The following is a 15,256-nucleotide window of genomic DNA, read 5'->3' as shown; positions in this document are numbered from 1 at the left end:
TAATTCTTTACAGATATACTCTATAAAAGTAAAACCATGAGTCACATGTATGACCGTTTTTAGCAGTTTCAAATGGGAAATCCACCTGTTTGTGACCTCTAAAAAGGGTTGTAGCATGTACAAAACCTATTTTGAGAGTCGGTAACCTGTTACCAACTTGCAAAATAGGTTTTGCAAGTCGCTATTAGGAAGGGGCGTCCCTTCCTAATAGGGAGTCACGGGGGGATGTAAGATTGTTTAGCGACTGCAAAAGGATCACATTTACCACCAATTTCAAATTGGTGGTAAACCAGTCGCAAACGGGACGGAGTTCCCAGGGGACACTTTCGTGATTGGCAGCATAAATGTTTTTAAGAGCAGGCAGTGAGCCCATGGACCACTGCCTGCTCTTAAAAATAAAATTGAAATGTTTCATTTACATTTTTTAATGCATCCCGTTTTCCTTTAAAGAAAACGGGCAGCATTTCAAAAACAAAAAAACTTCTCAATTGAAAAAGCAGTGTTGGCCATTCCCATTGGGTTGCAAAATTCGACCTGCCTCATGAATATTAACGTGGAAGGTCCTTTGCTACCCATTTCGGAGTCGCAAACAGAGTCTCAGACACTGTTTTGAATCATTGTTTGCGGCTCACAATTTGCCCATCGCAAAAAAATGCAAATTGCGGGTCACAAACACTGTGAGCCGTACATTTGGCCCCACATTTAAAACAAAAAAAGATTTTCAAAAGATGCCAAAAATCAAATTAATTCAGCCTAAAAACAGTACTTTTGTTTGTTTTACCTTTGAATTTGGTATACTTTGTTAACATACCTAACAACAAGAGTCCCATTAAAGCCAATATTACATGACTTGTTGCACACCCACCTGCCTTTCATTAATATCTTATTTCTGGAATTATGTCAGATACATTGTATGGCCACTTCTTCATCTAATATCCCTGCATCCAGAGGCATCAGACTTAGTAATACTGTATCATGCCAAGTCAGGTCCGGACTGAATTTGGTGAGGTATTCTGTAAAACGCATTCACAAGCCGTGTTAAGAGCCCAAAAGTCAAAAGTCTACCATAGGCATGTTCCAATAAAATTATAGTGGAATAAATTTAGTTTTTACTTAGAAAAGTTGACCTATGATTATATGCTGAAACGCTTCTTGTACATTTGAAGTAGGTTTTATTTGGGTATTTGAGTATGTCCTTATGTGTGCATGTGTTCCTTTGTGTGTAAATGTACACATCCTGAACCACATAGCATGGACACATTAAGCAGGTGTATAGCCCTAGCGCCCCATAAATGTGCCCCTTCCGATATGGCTGTTGTATCCCAGGCTGAAGCATCAATACTCTCCTGTACCCTCTCCCTCTCCCTCAATCAAGTCACAAAGTCTTGTAAAGCTTGGCTTTTCACCCAGGGGCCGGCGGGGGGGGGGGGATCTCCAGGTGCTGGGTGGAAGTGTGGGCCTCGTTCGGAAAAATGGTGATTAAAGAGCCACGTTTTGGGCTAGTTTCTGAAGTCCTTCAGGGATGGGGAGGTGTGAAGGTGGAGGGGTAGGCCAGTCCACGACTTAGCAGCAAAGTAGGAGAAGGAGTGACCTCAGCAGCAGCTGCCACTGATGCTGTGAATGTGGCCCAAGGCGAGGCCGGTTGGTGGAAAGTCAGGCAGCTGTTGTGCTGTAGGCGGGTCCAGTTCATTGGAGGGCTTTGTAGGTGAGTGTGAGTAGCTTGAAGAGACATTTCTTCTAGACTGGGAGCCAGTGAGGTGCTCTGAGTTGCAGTATGATGCTGGATCTTCTGGGGAGGTATAGTCTGGCTGCCAAATTCTGGATGGTTTGGAGGTGGTTCAGGAGCTGTTTAGTGGTTCTGCCGCAGAGGTAATTGCCGTAGTTTGGTCGGCTGGAGATGAGGGCTTGGGTGACTATCTTCCTGGTTGAGATGGGGATCCATCGGAAGTTCTTGTGGAGCATGCAGAGGGTGTGGAAGCAGGCAGAGGAGACGATGTTGCTCTTTTGCTTCATGGTAAGTTGGGAGTCTAGGATGATTTTGAGGCTACGAGCATGGTTGGTCGGTGGGTGCGGTGCAGAGTACGGAGGGCCACCAAATGTCATCCCAGGGAGAGACTTTGTTTCCGAAGATGATGACCTCTGTCTTGTCCGAGGTGAGTTTCAGGCAGTTGGTCTTCATCCAGGTGGCAACATTGGTCATGGTGGTCTGGAAGTTGGTTCTAATGCTGTCTGTGTCTTCTGTGAGGAATAGGAGAAGCTGGGTGTCGTCGGCATAGGAGATGAAGTTGAGTCCGTGAGTGCAAGCGATGTTTGCCTGAGGTGTAATGTTGGTGTTAAAAAAAGGGTGGGGTTGAGGGTGGAGCCCTGGGGGACGCTGCATATGATGTCCTTGGGTGCAGTGGAAAAGGGAGGAAGGTGGATCCTCTCAGTTTGGCCGAGAAGGAGGAGATCCAGTCGAGAGCCTTGCCCTGGATGCCGATGTGGTGTAGTCTGGTGATGAGGATGAGGTGGGAGATGGTGTCAAAGGCTGCAGAAATGTTGAGAAGGATGAGGGATGCTGATCAGCCCAGTCGAGGAGGCATCTGATGTCGTCTGTTGCTGCGATTAGGATGGTCTCGGTGCTGTGGTTGGGTGGGAAGCTTGATTGTGAGGGGTCGAGTAGGTGGTTTTCTTTGAAGTAGTCTGTAAGCTGGCGGTTTATGATTTTCTCCAGGGATTTGGCGGAGAAGAGGAGGAGCAAGATGGGTCGGTAGTTTTTGAGTTTGTTGGGGTTGGCTGAGGGTTTCTTCAGGCGGGGTTTTACTTTGTTGTGCTTCCAAGTGTCCGGGACGGTGGCTGTAGTGATGGAGGTGCTGAGGAGTACTGCGAGGGGGTCTCCGATTGCTTCTCTTTCTAGGTTGCAGATGTGAAGGGAGCAAGCTCCGAGGGAGATTTGGAGTGAATGGAGTTTATAATGGAGGCAGTGTCTTCAGTCAAGAGCTGCTTCAAGTTGGTGATTCGGTGGGGGTGGGAGGTGTTTAGGGTGCGGAGGTGGTCTAGGGTGGTGGGTTCGGGGTCAAAGTTTCTGTAGATGTCAGAGATCTAGCGGTGAAAATAGTCTGCTAGGGTGTCGTAGAGGGCTTGGCAAGGGCGAATCGTGTTCTTGGTTGTGGATGGACAGGAGAATGCTCAGACAATTCGAAAAAGTTCCTTGGTGTGAATGGCGCGCTCCTCGATGCTGGTGTTGAGAACTTCTTTTTTGGTTTGCCTCAGCCTGTGGTGGTTGCTCTTAGGGAGGATTTAAAGGAGTCAAGGTTGGCGGGGGTTTTGTTGGAGTGCCGGTGTGTCTCCAGTTTCTTGCAGTGGCGCTTGAGGGTCAGAAGTTCTAGAGTGCACCAGCTTGCTTGGTTAGCAGGTCTTCTGCTGGTGGAGTTCTTCCGGGGAGTGATGGTGTTAGCGGCTAAGGAGAAGTTCTGTATGTTTATTTCGAGGGAGTCCGTAGGGACTGGTCTTGCTTCCTTGAGGGCGGCTGTCAGGAAGGGTTCGGTGACTTTGCTCCAGTTGTGCAGAGGGAGAGAAGGGTGTCTCGGCGGGGGTTCCAATGGGCCGTTGATGGAAAAATGAACTATGCTGTGGTCTGCCCAGGTCAGTTCTGTGGTGTGGTGTGGGAGAACTTGGTGTGGTTATTGGTGGAGAAAATGGAGTCCATGGTGTGTCCTGCGATGTGTGTGGGCGAGGGGACCAGTTCAGAGAGGCCGATGATGCTCATGTTTTCGAGAAGAGTGGTGGAGTTGTGTCCTTGGGGTCCTTGAGGTGGAAGTTCAGGCCTCCCCGGAAGATATAGTGGATGGAGTATATAGCCAGGGGGTAATGAAGTACGATATGGCATTGTAAAAGCTAGGGCAGGGGCCTGGCGGTCTGTAGGCAAGGGTACCACTGATGGTTGTTTTGGTGTTGTGTTTGAACTGGAAGTTTAGGTGTTCCATAATTGGAGCTGTGTCGTCGTCCAGGGTGATGCAGTTGAGGGAGTCCTTGTGTATGATGGCGATGCCTCCGCCAGATCTGTTGGAGCAGAGGATCATTTTGTATCTGGGAGGTGTAGCGATGGCCATGTCGGGTGCGCATGCTGGTGTGAGCCAGGAGGTCTTGGTGATAAAAATCACGTTGATTTTCTGTGGCGTGCTTGCAGAGGGATCTGACGTTTAGTAGTGAGCAGTGGAGCTGTGGTCTCTGGTGGGGTGTGTGTAGCTGATTGGTGGTTGTGAGGGTTCTTACGTTGCAGGAGAAGGGGCAGTGGTGGCATTTCAAGGGTCCTTCCATGGAGCATGACAAGGGGCTGCTGCCGTTGCTGTCTCGAGTCCCGGGCTTGAGGTTTCAAATTTCCGTCTCAGCATCGGTGGGCTGAAGGTCCGGTGTAAACCACAAAAACAGGCTGGAAAGAAAAACAATATGGAGACTTTGAAAAGAAAAAGAAAACAAAGAACAACTAAAACGGTGCACAGGCACCAAATCCAATTTACAGAAAACAAATAATTAATTTACAAGTACCAATCACACTGAAGGGTCTCGCCACCTGGGAAGGCGGGACCTCAGCACCAGGACCGTGGCTCGAACCAGTGACTCACAAGCTGGTGGTAGGAGGAGCAGAGTGTTTCAACTCTGCCTCTATATCTCTCTCTCTCTCTCCCTCTCACTGGCTCTGTTTCTCTTTCTGACTCCTTGCTCTCTGTTTTACATTCGGTGTAAGCCCTTTGTTTTGGTCTCATTTGCTCTCTTTGTGCCTCTTGTTGTGTCTCTGCCCATTGTTTTCTATCGCATCCCTGTCTTTCGTGCCCTAATTTGTGACAGTTTCTGCCAGTTTTTGCCCATTGTTTGTTTGTCTTTTTTGTGCCTCATAGTTGGACTCTTTCCTCTGATTTTGCTCGTTCTGCCTCTCTGTGCCCTCATTTCCTACCCTTTTTAGCCTCAGTGTTCCTTCCTTGTTTCCTGCTTCACTACTCTCCAGCCTCCTGCACCCGTTCCTGCCCCACAGAGCACCCCCTGACCTCCTCCCTCTCCCAGGACTTACTTAGGGTTGGCCACAGCATGGATGTGCATGAGATGTGCCGCTAGGCAAGCCCATCTCCACCTGGACAGCTCACAGCTCCAGGACCCTGGTTCTTCCACCGCTACCCGCCATGCTCCTCTACGCTTTCAATCCTGGCTGCTGCTTGCCACACTGCTGCCGCTTCACACCACATGACACAGAGGGAGTTTCCACCAGCTCCTCCTGCAAGTTTTCATGTACTCTTCTACACCCTGTTCCCACCACTTCTGTACCAACAGCACCCCACCCGCTCACACTCACACAGACAAACCACCACCTGCACAGCACACCACACTCACATGTATGCTACTGAACACCTACTTGCTTGCCAAATATGCCACGGAGATATGGGACCTGCTGCACAGCCAACCACCAGACTTGCTCTTCCTTACAAAGACATGGCTTGAACCCTACCTTGGATCCGGACATCGCTACTGCCATCCACATTGGCTACAAGATCTACAGGAAAGACCATCAGCACAAGCCTGGCAGTGGAGTTGCCATCATATTCAAAGACACCATCAGCTGCACCCTCTCCATGGATGCCTTCACCAATCATATGGAACATCTCACGTTCCAGTTATGCATGCCAGTCAACTGTCACTCTGTGTTGAACCTTCGTGAACAGACCACCAGGATCCCACACCAACTTCGCTAGTGCCATCATGGACTTCATCGTATCTCTCATCATTACTTGCAGCACCTTCATTCCACTAGGACACCTGAATTTTCACCTGGAAGACCCCACCAACCTTAGGGCCAGATGCATGAAAATAACATTTTGCGATTTCCTAATTGCGAATCTCAAGGATTCGCAATTAGGAAATTGCAAAACGGCATGTATGAAAGTGTGTTAAACAATTTCTGCGATTCCTAGGGGGTCGCAAATGACCTACCTCATGAATTTTAATGAGGTAGGCTATAATTTACGACCCCCTAGGAATCGCTAAAATCACGGTTATGGCGGCCTGCTGGAGTCAGCAGACCACCATGTCCGTGATTGCCTTTAAATAAAGCAATCATTTTTTTCTAAAATGCAGCCCGTTTCCTTAAAGGTAAACGGGTAGCATTTAAAGAAGAAAAATGAAAAGTTTCTTTTCATATTTTAAGTGCAGACAGTGGTCCGTGGAACCACTGCCTGCTCTTAAAAAATGCTTTTACCAACATTCACAAAGGGAAAGAGGTCCCTTGGGGACCTGTTCCCATTTGCGAGTGGGTTGACACCTACTTAAAGTAGGTGGTAAAATGCGAATGCAAAACATTCGTACATACCGATACGATTCGGTATTACGAAGGGATGCCCTAAACACGCCCCTTCGTAATACCAAATCGCAAACCCAAATTGCGATTCGGTAACCGGTTACCGAATCGCAATTTAGGTTTGTAAATTTGAAAAGCCTCTTTAGGTCGAGGGACCGTCCGGTCTGCCGAAGGCAGAACCGGAAGTCCGGAGATTTAATGATTCTTAGAGTGGCTATTTAGCCCGCCTCTCTTTTTGCTTCTCCTCCATTGGCTGACTTCCTAAACGGAGGCCAGCCATTGGAGGAGAGAGCCGTCCCTCCAAATAGGCTCCGTCTTTTTCAGATTCGGGGGCGTGTTCCGTGCTGTTCTTTCCACTTTTTAGCCACGCCCTTTTTAGAACAGCAGGAACACGCCCTCGAAGCCGAAAAAGTTTGGAAGCTTCCAGTGTTTTGTCTCCTTTTTTCGACCTCACTCTAACTGCCAACCCGCAGCCTCCCGGACCCATTCAGGGAGAACACGAGCTTCGGACACCCCGCGCCGCTCTATTTCATCGCTGCCGCGTTCTGTTAATACTATTGTATGTTTTAATTTAAGTCAGTTTTGGATTGGAGACTGTTGTGATCTTCCAGGGAGCTGATTCTAATTTCGGCATTGGTGATTCTCATTGTAAGGTCTTTTAGGTCCTTTTGTATCGCTGCCACCTCTACTTGTAACAGATCCACATTCGCTTTTGTGCTCTGGGTGATGTCATGCACTGAGTTCAGTTTCTTTGGTATAATATCCAATATCGAAGCACTGTCACGCTTGTCTTTAATGTGAGATTAAGGAAGAGGGGGAACATGTTTTGCTCTCTTTAGATTACCTTTAGAATCATTATCTATATGGTCTCAATGATGTTTAATCTCTCTAGATTCTGTCATGGTTGAAAGGAACGGGTAGTGAAGATGAAGCAGAAATCAATTGCGGTAGACATGCATAACAGGGATACCTCTCCGACTGTTACTTGGGGAGTAATACTGTACGAAGGACAATGTATATGCAAATAGTAGGTAGAGATTAAGACACCCCTGGGGTTCTTCGTATGGCAGCACTATACAAGGACGATGTCGAAAGGTCCGGTAGGCATGTGGATCACAAGATGTAATGAGCACAAGTAGTGAGCACTAGAGAGTATTACTTGTGAAAGTAGAGATTATTGTTTAGTCACGTTGACATCCATGAATACACTCTAAAGTGGCATTCTTCTCTATTAAAACTGTAGTAGGGCTTGTGGCTCCATATCAGCAAAACGGGAATCGGGAGGGGTTTTCACATGCACAACGAGATGCGAACCACCGTGCGTGCAACTACCCCCCAAGTGTTGCATTCGTGACCGTTGTGTACGCTTTGTTGCTGAGATGAAATCTCAGAGATCTTACCGCTGAGATGACATGCCGGCAGAGTAGAGGTAAGTAAATGGCAGCGGGTCATCCAGCGGTCTCCTCCTTGTCATTGGGCATGCACTGGGAGGAGACGTCGCTGCAGCCAGAAATGGTTAAGAGAGCGGCGCCACCATGATGGGTGTGGCGGTGACTGCGATCGCTCCAATAATACTCAGTTGGCAAATCTTAGGGGGTGACCAGGGATCAGTGAGCTCTCATTCCGGTGTGGCAAACATTCCCAAACCACTGAGCTACAGGAGATGGGCGGAGTCAGATTTAGGAGGCTCTCAGCAGGAGATTTTAGACAGGCTCGCCAGAGCACTGAAAGAAGCTGCTATGTCTCTCGGCTTAAAGCCTCGTCACCCGTATTCATAACATGCTTAAAGATATCTTTCTTAGTACAAAGTCTTGATCATTTTTAACATGTATGGCAACACATATTTCAGGTGAAGCCCGGCTTCTTTAGAGCAATAGTGCTTTATTTGATCATCAAACCAGATAACTGAAATAAAAAACAAAATATAATTGATGAGTTGAACCATCATAGTTTAAAATCTTGCTTGTTTGTTACAGCTGAAATGTAGTCATCGTGTCTAATGGGTGAGCCTATGGGATGGCTCAGGCGTGTGAAGCGACCTCGGTCACAAGGTCGAGTCCCAGCAGGGCCGACGCAGCTCTTCATTCTCCCGAAGTCGTTAGTTGAGCTCCATTACATTGGTGTACTAGGTGACGCCTTTTATGTACAGCGCTTAGGAGTTGCAGTCTCTGGTCATAGGAGCTATGGTAATCCCGCACAATGTATTGTATTTGTTATCTTGAAGTCGTTTGTGTCTTGTGCCGCGCTTTTCGTTGGGAGCTTGTGGAACTGTGGCCCTCTGTCCCTGGCTGCCACATAAATAACTTTAAACTGAAGAGGTCTTGAACGAAGAAGCGCTGTTCTCTGCGAACACTTCAAGAATGTTCTTTGGCGCTATACATGCAGATACGTGAACTCAGATGACGTGCTCTACAATACTGATTAAGTCGTCAACAACTACGTTAAAAATCCTTATGGCCATCTAAGTCCACGCTGCAGGTTCCGTTTATATTTATCTTCATCTTAGATGATTTGTTTTTTCCATAACTCTCTCTACCTCACTACTCCACTCTATCTCACTACCTCACTATCTCACAACTTCTCTCTCTCAAAACGTCACTACCTCACTCTCTAGCTCACAACCTCACAACTTCACTCTCTCTCACTCACTACCTCAATCACTCTCTATCTCACTAACTCACTTTTACTCTCTGTCACTACCTCTCTCTCTATCTCACTACATCACAACATCACTCTATGCTTATATATCACTACCTCACAACATCCCTCTCCCTCACTACCTCACTCTTTCACTACCTCACTCTCTCACTACCTCACTCTCTCTATCTCACTACCTCACTCTCTATCTCACTACCTCACTCTCTATCTACCTCACTCTCTCTCACTACCTCACTCTCTATTTCAATACCTCACTCTCTCTCTCTATCTCACTACCTCACTCTCTCTCTCTGCTAATGCAATAGGTATCTTATATGCAAAAAAAAAAGCTAATGACAATAGAAATGACAATGCCATTTATTTAGGGATACAAAAATGATAAAAAAATAATGAGCAAATACCAATAGCTCTACCTATAATATTGCCGAGACCATTGCATTGTAAATGCTTGTTTACGTTTTGAGGGTTAAAAAAAGGTACATACATCTGGCCCTTAGTTCCTTAGCTGTCCTAGAAAACCTCAGAAATTTCGACCTCACCCAGCATGTTACAGGACCCACCCACCCTGCTGGAACCGATCTTTACTCCTTCAGCAATATCACAGCTGACAAGCCGTCACCAATGACCTGGACAGATCAAGCCCTAGTCAGTTTTAACATTCCCATCTCACACCACCACTAACCCACCACCACCGGACCTGCTTGACGCACCTGGAAAAACATCACAGAAGAGCACTGGGCTTACACCCTTGCCAAGTACCAGCCCAAGCACACTAAGAGCTTCCCGAAAGCCATGAATCACTAAAGCATCTGGATCACCACATGCGCCGACACCCCAGCATCTCTCAAGCACACTGTCAAGGGCCTGACTACAGATCCGTTGGTACACATAGGAACTCCAGCTAACAAAAAGCCACTGCAAGCGACTGAAGCATAAGTGGAGAGCAAGCCAAAACACCGCAGACAAAAATATCTTCAAATCTCCCCTAATGTGCTACCACTGGGAGATCTGGAACTACAGCCATACAATTCTTGCTGAACACATTGCCGCAAGCACAAACAGCAGCAAGGAAATCTTCACTACTGTCACAGATTTCATTACACCTCCAGCAACATCACTACCTCCTAAGGCCTCTGCAACAAACTCTCAGAATTCTTCTGTATTACTATAACCTCCGCATACAGCAGCTTCTCAACCAGACCCTGTCTTTCTCATAACGCAACTTCCCATTGCGACCAAAGAACAAACTCTGACCATGTGGCCCACCATTATCCTTGACATAACTACTGCTGCCATCAAGTCCATCCACACGCTCGCCCATCTGAACCCTGCCTCACCACGCCTTCACGAAAGGACTCCTACTGATCAGAGAAGCACCAACATCCATCCTCAACGCCTCCATCAACTCAGCCACTTTCCTGGTCACCTGGAAATAAGCCAGCTGCAATCACCTACTCAAGAAAACATCTGTATACCCAGCCATGCTCGCCAACTACAGACCCTCCTTCCATACCAGGCCAAGGTCTTAAAGAAGCTCATCAACCCACGCCTCATTGATCACCTCAGCAACCATTATCTCCTTGGCAACATGCAGTCCAGCTTCAGGCCCAACTGAAGCACTGAAACAGCCCTTATCCCTGCCACAGGCAACGTCTGCATAATCCGAGATAGAAGAGAAATGGTGGACCTCATAGTCCTGGACCTTTTTACAGCATTTGACACTGTATTGTACCCCCATCCTCACTAGAAGGCTAAACGGGATTGGCATCCTAGGTCTAGCTCTCTACTGCATCTGCTCCATCTTACTCCTGGCATACAGGGTCACCATACCTCTTCTGCACAGGCTTATGGCCAGATCGGCATGGAAGCAATCTTCACAGTAGCCCTACCCGGAATACAATGGTTTGCCGATTTGTTGATGCACACAGGCTGTGTCCCAATCGGCATTGCAGCAATCTTCACGAAGGCCTCGCCTTGCATATGGGTTTACCAATTTAACACTATACACGGACGATGAACCGTTTGGTGCAGCAACATTCACTGCTCACTTTATGGCAGACCTCCTCTGGCACACAGGGGTCACCGACTTTTCTCTGCACGCATTCAAAGACCTTATTGGTGCAACAGCCACCTCCTCAAACCTCACTTCAAGAATCCACTCACCAGAATTGTTCCCCTGTGCCTCATTCCCTTCAATGCTCTCCTCTTCTTCACCTGGCACACTGGTCTTAGCAAGCAAGCCCGACTGGCTGTTTGACAGTTGACAATTTTTTAGGTCTCAAGCTCTCCTTCTTATAGTCCATTTCCGGACACCAAATGTAGAGTCTGATTCTTGACATTTATGTTGGGGGTCTGCTTCCTTTTGAAGTGCCCTGTCCTCTGTTTTGTCTTCCTCCAGAAGGAGCGACTACAAATCCGATAGAGCTCCAACACAGGCCATGGGAGTACCAAGAGGGCCACACCTGGCTGGCAGTCAGTTACGTGTATCAGTTGGTTACCCCGGTGCCTCAGCCCCACTATTAATGATTCTTTTATCAGCCCCCATCTCCTTCCTGAGATGTTCCCATGCCCGTTCCCAGTGAATTCTCTGAGATGTGCTCAGGCCGCTTCCCACTGACCTCTCTTTGAATCATTGAGAACCTGGCTTCCCAGATTGTGTTTGTGTCTCTGTGTCTGATAGCTACGTTTCTGATGTGGCTTTGAAAGGGGCTGAAATACGGAAATTTCACTCTGTCACTAGGGGCCCAAAAGTTAGAAATGTGTATAATCATACACCTTTGTGGGGAAGATAATGTGTGGGAATCTAAGTGAAAAAGCCCATGTGGAAAATAACATGAGTAAAGCTAATTCTCAGGCAAAATGTTTGGGTGCCTTTTATAGGGCCACTGGGAGAAGTCATTTCTCACTTTTATTAGAGGTTTACCAAGCCAAAATCCCTGCCTCTATGTGTATTGATTAGAATCGATAGATGTATCTAAATGAGATTTTCTGAATATGATGGAAGGCCGTGTCCTTGGAAGCCTAACATCAGTTAATACTGCTTTCCCCGTGGCGGCTTTAAGGCTAGAATTTGTTCTGAGAAGTGTCTTCGTCCACGGTCTGGCAGGGGTGGTACCCTGGGTGGCGTGCTTTGAGAAAGTGATGGCTTGTCAAGGTCTTGTACAAAGAAATACATTTTGGGTGGTTTAAAAAAGAATTTCCTAATTTATAGAAATGTTGTGGTTGCGGCAGATTTGCTCCAACTTGATGATCCATCTTTGATCCTTACCTTAACAGCGCAACAACTAAAAGCTAGTCTGAAACAAGATACATGGCCCCTGAGCTTTCACCTAGCTGGGTAGGCTTGTACTAAAAAAAAAGGTATGTCATCCCTCTATAGACTCCTAAATTGTAAAGAGAGCACAGACCTTATATCTTTTGGAATTTGTCCCATGGATTGAGACGCTTTTGGCTCCTCCCGAGGCAAGATTTGCTCCAGTTAAATTCCCTCTTGTTGAATGGTAATGCGCCTCGGTAGTCTGTAATTTGTGTAAAAATGGCTCTCAGGATCTTAACCAAGGTCTGTTTGTCTGCCCTGCTTTATTTTTTTGTCTGCGGATTTGGTTGAGGCCCTTTGTTTGCAGTTGTCTGTTCTCTCAGGGCCTGATGTACGACCATTTTGTTTTGTGAGCCACAAATTTCGATTTTTTGCGACTCCTGGTTTGCAACTCACAAAACAAAATGTACTAATGTGTCTCAGACACATTTAGCGATTCCCAATGGGTCACAAATGACCTACCTCATTAATATTCATGAGGCAGGTCGCAATTTGCGACTCATTGGGAATGGCCAGCACTCAAAGCGATGGTGGCCTGCTGGGGTCAGCAGACCACCTTGTCTGTGACAGCTTTTTAAATAAAGCAGTTTTTATTTTAAAATGCAGCCGATTTCCTTTAAAAGAAAACAGGATGCATTTAAAAAGAAAAATTTAATTCTCTGTTTAATTTTTTAAGAGTAGGCAGTGGTCCACACTGCCTGCTCTTGAATAATACTTTCGCTGCCCAACTCAAAGGAGAAGGCGGGGACCCTGGGGATCACTTCCCATTTACAACTGGCTTACCACCTACTTGAAGTAGGTGGTAACTTTGATTGTTTTGCGGCCGAATTTGCAGTCACAAACAGTCGCACATACCAGTGCGACTTGCTAGTAGGAAGGCACGTCCTTGGCACGCCCCTTCCTAAAAGCGACTCGCAAACCTTATTTTGCGAGTCAGTAATAGGTTCCTGACTATAAATAGGGTTTGTACATACCACAACACTTTCTAGCATTCTCAAATGGACCAATTTTCCATTTGCGACTGTTCAATAGGGTCGTACATCTGGCCCCAAGTCTCAACCGTCCTTCAGTCTCTTTATGCACCGCTGAAGGAAATGTTTTGCTACAGGGTTTTTAACTTTTTAAAGCATTTTCTATAGTTATATTAATGATGCTCTGGAGGAATACAATGTCGCCTAAGCTAAAATTTCTCTTTTTAGCTCTTGTTTACATCTTGTCTGCTTGCTGTTCATCCAGGAGGCTTTCTTCATATGCAGTTTTATTTGCACATTTTGCACTAGAAGTACGATAGCCACTTTATGTACTCCTTGGTGCAATATCTTGCAGAATGATGTGAAATTGTTTAACATGTATTTTAAAATTGGTTTATTTATTATTCAATCATTGGATTCAATTTTGGGGAGGTTTTATGTATATATGTGTCCTAAATCACACTCCTGTTATTTTCTATTCTGTATTTTGTGCCTATATGTATTTTGAGAATTTTATGTGGATCTCTTTGGAGTTCCTTAACATAGATAAAAATAAACTTGAAACTTGATTCTTTTATTAGCCCCATCCCCTTCCTGAGATGTTCCCAACCCCCTTTCCAGTAACCTCTGAGATGTGCCCAGGCCTCTCTCCAATGACCTCTCTGAGTCATTGAGAACCTGGCTCTCGAGTGTGTTTGTGTCTGTGTCTGATAGCTGCTTTTTTGATGCGGCTTTGAAGGGGGGCTCAATTATTTATTTTAGTTCTGATGCATTGTTATAGGTAAAAATGTATTGTAATGGGTGTAAGGGAAAGATGTATAAAGATGGTTGGAAAGTTGCTACATGTTACATTCCTTGACATTTGTAATTTTATCACCTTATGGAATTCTGTCTGCTGCTTAGTTAGTGACAGTCGCACTGGCGCCTCCGCCACCCAAAATTCCTGCGTGTGACGACTGAGTTCCCTTTTATCAAGTTAGTTCATCGCCTAGATGGCACATGACGCCATCCCTAAATGAAATGCAGGCACAACCTCATACTCAGATGCATGGGGAGAGAGCAGACACATTTGCACTGCCGGGTTTGCTATTAAAACAAGCATTTGCAATGCAATAGGTCTCGCATTTGTTAAAGTTAGAGCTGTTGGTGATGAAAATTACAATGTTTTTTACTTTCTCATTTTTTATTTGCAGTTTAGTAATTATATTTGCATACTGCTATTGCCATTGGTATAAAAAACAGCAAAAGTAAATAAATTGTCATTTTTAACTCCAATAGCTCTAACTTTAACGAATGCGAGACCTATTGCATTGCAAATGCTTCTTTTCTAAGCCATGCTGTAGGGTGCAGTACCATATGTGGCTAAAAGATTCATATAGATTTGCAACATAAATATGTTATAGGTATTAAAGTGTAAAAATAATGTAACTGCATATTTATAAAACACTGCAAAGAAAAGCAATATATAGAGTAACCTAATTGGTTAGTATAACACATTACTTTTAGTACTGGGTGTTATAAAAGACAAACCATATATTACAGAACATGCACATTATACAGCACGCCTAAAACCAACATTGCGCAGAATAAAGATATATATATATATATATTCACTGAAAAAACCATAGGTTTCACACATGTTATAGTTAGCTGGACATTTTACTGATAAAAAACCAATGAAATTCCCCCGTTATAGTTGCTGTAGGCAACTATAACTCACGCGACCGCAATCCTCTGCTGATGCTAATACTGTATTTAGACACTTATTTGCCCATGTCTTCTTCCATTAAATTTTAGCTATACATATATTACAAATATTTTTTTTTCATAAAGACACAAATGTCATCAGCAGAGGATTACGGTCGCGTGAGTTATAGTTGCCTACAGTAACTATAACGGGGGAATTTCATTGGCTTTTTATCAGTAAAATGTCCAGCTAACTATAACATGTGTGAAACCTATGGTTTTTTCAGTGAATTTGCAAGG

General features: G+C 45.5%; 1 protein-coding gene across 2 annotated transcripts in view; it reads left to right on the top strand.

Moving 5' to 3' along the window:
* LOC146871423 (sodium channel protein type 4 subunit alpha-like) overlaps positions 1–15,256 on the top strand; it is a 1,828,482-nt gene that overhangs the window by 196,918 nt on the left and 1,616,308 nt on the right. The gene's annotated exons all lie outside the window — the stretch shown is intronic.

Source organism: Triturus cristatus, chromosome 1_1 (assembly GCF_964204655.1).
Source record: "Triturus cristatus chromosome 1_1, aTriCri1.1, whole genome shotgun sequence".
NCBI classification, from domain to species: domain Eukaryota; kingdom Metazoa; phylum Chordata; class Amphibia; order Caudata; family Salamandridae; genus Triturus; species Triturus cristatus.
This window is presented reverse-complemented; position numbering and strand designations above follow the sequence as displayed.